The sequence below is a fragment of the Oreochromis niloticus genome, linkage group LG11, assembly GCF_001858045.2.
Source record: "Oreochromis niloticus isolate F11D_XX linkage group LG11, O_niloticus_UMD_NMBU, whole genome shotgun sequence".
NCBI classification, from domain to species: Eukaryota; Metazoa; Chordata; class Actinopteri; order Cichliformes; family Cichlidae; genus Oreochromis; species Oreochromis niloticus.
This window is the reverse complement of record NC_031976.2, coordinates 18,632,896-18,641,097: the sequence shown is the minus strand read 5'-3', so window position 1 is coordinate 18,641,097 and position 8,202 is coordinate 18,632,896. Positions and strand designations below refer to the sequence as shown.

At 37.0% G+C, this 8,202-nt stretch overlaps 1 protein-coding gene across 1 annotated transcript in view; it reads right to left on the bottom strand.

The window, feature by feature from the left end:
• Window positions 1–8,202, bottom strand: part of spmip4 (sperm microtubule inner protein 4) — a 33,696-nt gene that overhangs the window by 24,679 nt on the left and 815 nt on the right. Inside the window, exon 3 of the mRNA XM_019365008.2 lies at window positions 7,430–7,608. The gene's annotated coding sequence lies outside the window, so the exon portion shown is untranslated. The remainder of the gene's footprint in view (window positions 1–7,429; window positions 7,609–8,202) is intronic.

Genomic DNA, 8,202 nt, shown 5'->3' with positions numbered 1-8,202 from the left:
TCAGATCCTGCTGCCAAGGGTGGCACAAACAGCTATTTTGTTTAGGAGACAATTAATTTTTTCAAATACGGCTGGGTAGGTACGGATGGCTTTTGTACCCTTACTAAATGAAATCATTTTTTAAAAACTGCATTTTGTATTTATTCCAGTTATCTCTTGCTAATATTATAATATTAAAATTTGTTTGATGGTTTGAAACATTTAAGTCTGAGGAATACTAAAACTAAGAAATCAGGAATGGGGGAAATACGCTTTCATGGCACTTTACCCTAAGCTTTCATTTATTTGCTGATGCATGGTGATTATGTTGAAACTGCATGCATCATATTTAATATTGACGCTGGACATTATCTCGATGCCTTCGACTGCCCAATGAGATTTGTTTTGCATGAAAGTATTAGAATGGAAATACTAAATGTTGCTACTGCACTACTGTTGTTGAGAACAGATACAGATTTCTATTTTAGATCACAAACTGTACCAAAATTATACATTCATTATTTTTCATACACCGGACTCTATATTTATAACTGTTCCCTAAAATAAATTCTTAGAGAAGACAGGACGGCGTTTCACTTCAGACAAAAGGGAGAGACAAGTTTTAAATGTGTCTCCATCTGGTTTTGTGAATAAAACTCTGTGGCATGAAAACTGTTTGTTTGGTGTTTATGTAACCAGAGTTATGGCATAGCTATTGTTTAAAATTACAGTAGCTGCTTCTTTATATCAGACCGTCTGACAATTGTGGAGTTTACTGACATTCAGAAGGAGGAAGTAGCACCATGATGTGAATGTATTGTTACTGTTGTAAGGCTATTGGCAAAAAATAAATAAAATACATGAATAAATATGATAATCCATCAAGTACATTCTCCACTGTAAATGATATACACAATATGCCTAATGTGACAATGCACTGTGCTTTCATATGTGGCCAAGGATGAGGCTGATGCACTCTTTCATTGAAGCACATTGAGGCAGCTGAGATCTGGAAGATTATGAATGAATTAAACATGCAGTCCCCATGATTCATTAGCTTGTAGGAACAGTTTTAGCAGCAATAACTTGAAGTAAAAACTCACAGTTTGGGTTTGGATCATCTTCAAACTCTACAACAGTATACCAGGCCTTGGGGGAACTAACTACCTAGGTTGGCTAAGCATTTGACCTTGACAGTCGCTGTTAGCGTCCAGTGTCAAAGTTGACCTTGAAATTTTTTTTTAAGAAACAATATCGAGTAACATATCAAATGAAAGGGCACAGGGAAAGCTTTACAACACTAGTTTTATTTTTTCAATAAGACATCCTATGGAATCACAATGATGCCATAACAGGCTGATGGGCTGTGTTCTCTGAGTATTGTATTGTTATGAATTTAACATTTCAGACGCTAACTGAGGTCTGTAGACCCTGAGGTTTTTTTGCAGCACTGCATAGTCTGACTTCATGATGAATTTTCTGTGACGTCCATTCCTTGTGTTGTCAAGATTGTGTTAACACACATCTAATTGGTCCAGACCGGCAAACTGCCAAACTTCTGTTTTTGCATTTGATAAGAAACAGCTTTCTGCTATATAACCTCTTAATATTTATGGAAAATCAGGGTGGATGTAGTTTTTCACATGACTCCATAAAGACCTGTTAACGCTTTGTTTTTCACATGACTGTAGGTGTGGCTTCTCTCACTGTTGATAAAGACCAAACACTTTACTTGTGCATATCTGCAGCATCACAGATAACAAAACAACATCTGTCGACATCTGCTCCCTGAATGTCATTAAACTTGGAATTTAATTCTAATTTCAGGTTGTATTTATTTCTTATGTCTATCATAAAAAGTAGAATAAGAGTAAAGCGTTTTTGTTTGATTTTCTTGTGCATATGGATATTAATAGTTTATGTGACTGAAATAGACAGCATCTGTATTTATGATACGCTGTGGCTTTGAGATTTCCTTGTCTCTTTGGAGACAACATGCAGAGCAACAATATCTCTTTTTACCTTGACAGCACATAAGAAAAGACAAACTTGCACTTTCAAAATCGTCTCAGGTGAAAGAGCAAAGTGACATGAAAGACTACCAATGAGAAAAACACTTGTGGCCTGAAAAGTAACGATAAAGGTTGAATCATCCGCAAAGCCTCAAAACAGAACCTGAGTGTCATGGAGAGAACATTGTATAGAGATTCTTTACATATTCATACAGCCTCTGTTAAATCCTCTTATTGGTCTGTGGAGAGTGTTTGATGTTGATTTTAATAAGGTGAGGCAACAGTAGAAGCAGAAGTAATGTATAAAACCCAGTACAGCTTGATGCGTATCCAGCCGCCAGCTGCCAAGCCATAGCCAGACCCGGGCCTTAATCTATAATTTAACATGGATTGAGTTTATTCTCCTCAGGGTCCGTGATCAGGGAGAACTGGATGGAGACAGGAGAGAGAGCCTTCCAACCTCATTTTTGATACAGAGTCTGGCTCCAGCACAGTCTTTGATCTCTCTGCTGCTCTCGCTTCCTCTTCGCTGTTGTTTTTTTTTTTTCTGTTTTGTCTCCCTCACATACAGAAGCAGCATCTCTAACTCATATCCTGTCTGACATACTGTACTATAGGTACATGCTGACAAAAAGATGCAGTGCATAAATGTCTGCGTGGAAAACAAACACCCCGAAGAGACGCGTGTAATGTTTAATAACCTTTAAGATATTTATATGCCTAGTTTATATTCTGAGTCATTTTTTATGAACCAGAGCTCAAAAAATAAAAACACATAACAAGAAATAACCTCTGAGAATGAGTTACAGTGAAGGCTTTAAACAGTGTGTGTAAACATTATCACAGTAATGAGATCGCTCCAACTGCTGCTTTGTAAATCTAGAGGAAATGTCCTTTATCCATTTTTAGAAACTAGATTGCCATGCAAATGCAATAGTGTGAAGCAGACTATAAATATTAATACACACTCTTACTGATGGTGGTGTACTAGAAATAGCTGTGTTCGCCTCATGATTATTTATTTGATTATGTGCAATTCTTTTTTATAATACAATGCCAGAACTATTATGAATTTTAAAGCAGACGGCACTTGTTGGGCATGCATCAGTGTGATGGCTTCAATAATCACATATTCAACACCACATCAAGTCTGAACACAGTAAACAAGAAACTTTTCGGGATAAAAAATTAAAACACTTCAGTGATTGTAAAACATTGTTTACATTTACATTTACTGTACTTAGAGTAGTACAGTACATACCTTGAGCCACTCCTCATTTTCTTATATTTTTCTAGGAAAATGGAAAATAGGTGCAGTGATTTATTGAAACATGTGCAAAAACATTTATGAAATTAAAGGATATAGTGCAAAAAAACCCAGAAGTTTCTGTAATTCCAAGGAGCTTGAAAGTCATTATTTGGCATGACCACCGTTATTCTTGAACACAGCCTGAACTCTGTTAGGCAGCTTTCTTTAAGTAGTCTTCAGGAATAGTTCTCTGGGCCTCTTCAAGGATATTCGAAGCTCTTCTTTGGATGTTGGCTGTCTTTTGTCCCGTTTTCTGCCAAGATGATCCCACACTGCTTCAACAATGCTGAGGTCCAGGCTCCATAACTGATAGTGTTTCCACTGTGTGTTCTATCCATGCTTTAACTGCATTGGTCATGGGTTTGAGGTCATTATGTGACTAAAAAATGAAGCTGTGGCTAATCAGATGCTTTCAGATGGTACTCCATGGTGGATTGACATCTGATGGTACTTTTCTGCATTTATGAGTCCATTGATTTTGACAAGATTGCCAACACCACTGGCTGAAATGCAGCCCCAAACCATGACAGAGCCTCCACAGATGATGATTTGATCCTAAGACCTGTTGCCATTGATTTTCACCTTATTGGTGCAGAAATACTATTTTATGTTTGTAACTGCGTTATCTTTGGAATTATTCATGGATTCATTTAAATAAGTGAGAGCAAATCATGTGTTTTCGTGACAGGCTGTTAGTAATAAATTGTCTAAAGATACAATTTAAACTTGTTTATTTGCTAAGTGGTCTTTTAAATGTAGACCCAACAGTGATTCAACAAAGAAACATTCCTTGACCAGTTTAAATGTTGCAAAAAAGTCAGGAAGCAAAAGATAAAGAAATGAGCAGTGACTCAAGACTATTGCACGGTACTGTATGAAAGTAAAACAACAAAGTAGAAGCTAGTGTATTTACTTCCCCATCATTCCATGCTGACTTTAAGAATCCGCTTAGAAGTCAGAATATCTCATATCACTAAAGTTATAAAGTGTATTATTGGATTTGGAAACAGCAATGGATGAAAACATAATTTAAGGTCCATTTAGTAGTTGTTGTAAAGCTTTTGACCACCATATTTGCAAAATTATTCTTGCTTTTAGTAAAATACTTGTGCACTGTTTACATACATGAAGTCAGCCCATAAAAATGTCTGGTATTCTATTCAATTTACGCCATCTGCCAACAGACGCCATATATGAAATTCTCTAAATATATTGGCTGAATAAATGATTTTTCATTGGCTAGATGAGGACCGATTATAGATCAAAATTTATGTTTGTGCGTGTGCATTAAGACACTGAAGTGTGGCTATTGTAGCTTACAAAAGAAACTAGCAAAGAATTTTAATCATAACTAGTGACAGGAGACTAATATACTATTACTTCAGCTCAGATAGTGTTTTGCAGAGCTGTGGCTTAGGAGAAAATATACAAAGGAAGTGAAGGACACAGTCTCACAATGAAGCATGGTGAGTTTTTACCTTGTGTTGTACTGTGGACATGAATAGGCCAGTTTTGTAATCTCTGAACGCAGAGAGAAAGTCACAGCTATCTTAAAAAATAAAGAAATAAATAAGCTTTGAACCTTTACAGCCTGTAATCATTTCATTATAGGCTCTCAGATATGTTTTACAGAACAGATGCTCATGGCTGATTATCCTGGTAGGTAAATCAAGATGCACTGCACCTTTTTAACCACTAACTTAGTCAGCATTAGCTGCCTTAATGAGAGTTAAATAAAAAAGGACAAAGGCATGAAGCACAAAGAGAAATACATATCTTCCCTCTTTTGCCTGTACTTCTCTGACCACTTCATTACAAATCCCATGTGGGAAGAACTGCAGACGAATAATTTTGTGCTGATTCCTCTACTGCCAAGGGCTGTTTTTAAAATCAAGCATCCTCGCTGTCTTTCAGTCTAGGTGGAGAAACATGTTTTATCTGAAGGTTCTTTCCCTCTGCAGTCACATTGCACAGCCACATACCCAGTGGAGATTGGTGGGTTTTTTTTTTCTTTTTCTGCCATTTACTGAACTGCCTTGTCTGGCTGGTGTCTGTCACAATCAAAGTATCCTCAGTGTTACGACATGCAGATAAATAATTGATTCACGCAGGCAGCTCACTGGTTATGTAATGAAGCATCAGAGAGTACCCTAGTCTGAAACTGTGCCGCAAGTAAAGACATAAATGTTACAGCAGCTTGTTGATATTTAGTGCATGTGTGTCAAATTTATCAAATGATTTGATTACAAATTATATTAATTGATTTATTGAGTGGCTTTATTGTCATTGCATACTAGGGTATCAAAACAATGAAATTATTTTAGCACCTCCTGACATGCAAAACATAAAAAAATGGTGCAAATGCAAACAATTAAACATGCACATGAAGAATAAAGAATATGTGGTAACAAAATATAGTACTATATACACTATATTATATTAAGATAGAAATACTATAAAACATATGTTTAGCTACACAATATATACATACTAATGAACAGTGAATGGTGTTAAGTCAGGATGTTATGTTCACATGCTGATCTAGCGCATCAGCATGTGATGATTTTTTAATTTCTTTAGTTTTTGAAAACAGCCACTGTTAAGTTTTACAATATTTATGGGGTTTGAAAGACCGCACAGTTAAATATTTATTAAAAATAACTGTCACAATAAATGATAATGAAGATAACTAATAGCTTCAGGCCAAAAAATTGTGTTTTCATTCATCCAACCCGATGAAAAAGCAAGAAAACGTTAAAAAAAAAATGTGAAAAAAAGTCATCTGAGCAAGATGAAAATAGGTTGTTTCATGCTTGGTGGGAAATATCCTAAAACCAAGTTAAAAATTTATATAACTGCATTATTATAGTCAGGATTAATGTGTCAGGTATCTGAATATTACTGATAACGGTGGCACTTCCTTGCGTTTTCCTTGGTTTTGCTTCCCTCAAGTGGTGAATAAGAAAACAAACATTTCTGAGGGGTACTTGGAGAGAGTAGTTACTAAAAAATACATGCGGTTTAATGAGAAATCAAAAATAATTAAAGCGTACGAGTAAACTGCCACAATGCAGACAGCTGTGCAATGTCACACAACACAGCTGAGCTGAATTGCTTGCATGAATAAAGTAGATGGCACACTGACTTTCAAGGGCAAAGAGAGAGAGAGCCAGAGAGAGAGAGGGTGGAGCGTGTGCTCTTGACCAATCCATGGATCTGACCAGAGAGGAAAAAAGAAAGCAGAGGAGGAACCAGAGTGTCCCCCTGGCCTGCTGACAGCTGGGAACGCCCCTCCCTGATGACAGACCAGAACTGAATTCTTTCAATGAAAAGCCCTTTGATTGTTGGCAGAAACTCCTCTGGTTTGGCTGAATGGCTGTCAGCTCTGTCAGGATGATGGACGGGCGGCTGTTTCACCCCTGATAGAAACAAGCCCCTTGCAGTGAGCCACTAACTCTTAAAGAACAGGACCTCTGCCAGTCAACTTCTAACCTCTTTCCAGGCAGATGGAAACAACCATAAGACGAGGAGTGCAAAAGTGATGCAAAGTCAGCCAGTAATAAGTAGTTACCAGCGCTGGCGAAGAAAGCTGAGCTTCTCATGCTACTGTGTGGCTCCATCAACAAATCATCTGACAGCTGATAAACATCCATCCAGATTTATGTTTTATGTGTAACTAAGACTTTAAATGAATTCAATGTCAATTAAAAGCACCAAAATATAACTACCAACATTTTGTTATCCAAACAAATGTGAAACATAATCTAATTCTCTCTCTCTGTTCCTGAGTTACAGAGTGAATTATGGGAAGAAAAGTCTTTTTGTAAAATATATGATGTCTCTGTTGACCTTTGTTCTTTCAAATATAAAATGTCATCAGTACATATTTTTGTTATTATTGAGCTTTGGCTGACAATGTGTTGTGTGGTCTCTCATTGACCTTGTTCTTAGACCACAAAATTTTAATTAGCTCAATGCAATAGTCCAGTAGTGTGTCTATGTGTTCACAGGTCAAAGAAAATTAATGAGAAATACTCGCTATTCATGAGAAAGTGCAAAGAAAGTCAGCTTTGGAAATATATATATAAAATATATATAAAAAAGTCCACCCATTTTTTTGACCACTTACCCAGTTCAGGGCTGCAGGGGTGCTGGAGTCTATCCCAGGTGTGGGGCAGGGTACATCCTGTGATAGATCTCAGTGGTTCTGAGTCTCAGCACAGAAAGGCCATCACCAGACAGTGGATTCAAATCCTGAACCTCCTTGTTGAGAGGCAACATTGCTCTCCACTGGACCACTGTGCCACCCTGTAAATAAAAGCGTATATACAAATGTGAATTTAGTTTAAACACCAGAACGCTATGTTAAAATGTAGTTAATTTTGCCACGAGGCTCATGGCCAATTTTACAAGCGCTCTTTAAATGACGGCAACTTTGTTACTGTTTGTGCTTGAGGTGAAACGCCAATGTTTTCAGATAGAAAAACCCATGGTAGCACAAAGCATTCACAGGGAGAGAAAATTCAAATGGTTCCAGAAATATAAGAATTGTTTTAGAATCTTACGGTGACAGTTACAAAATAAGTCGAGGTGGTCTGTATGATACTTGGGTGATAAAATCACATGTATATCCACACGCAACATCACTGCCAGCAAAGAAGTGCCTCACATCTCTACAGGTGTGAGCTGTATCTGAGGTAAGACACTTTTATTCACCTCTAAGCTTTCCACTAGTCTTGTGCACAGCATTATGTATATAAACACAGGCCTTGTCTATACATCAATATACTGTTCAAACTTGAATAACCTCATAACACAAGGAGTTACTTCTGTTCATACTCCTACAGGCAATCGTTTTATTATTCTACAAGGCCAGAGAGATGTTTGTTTTTCCCTCGCTAC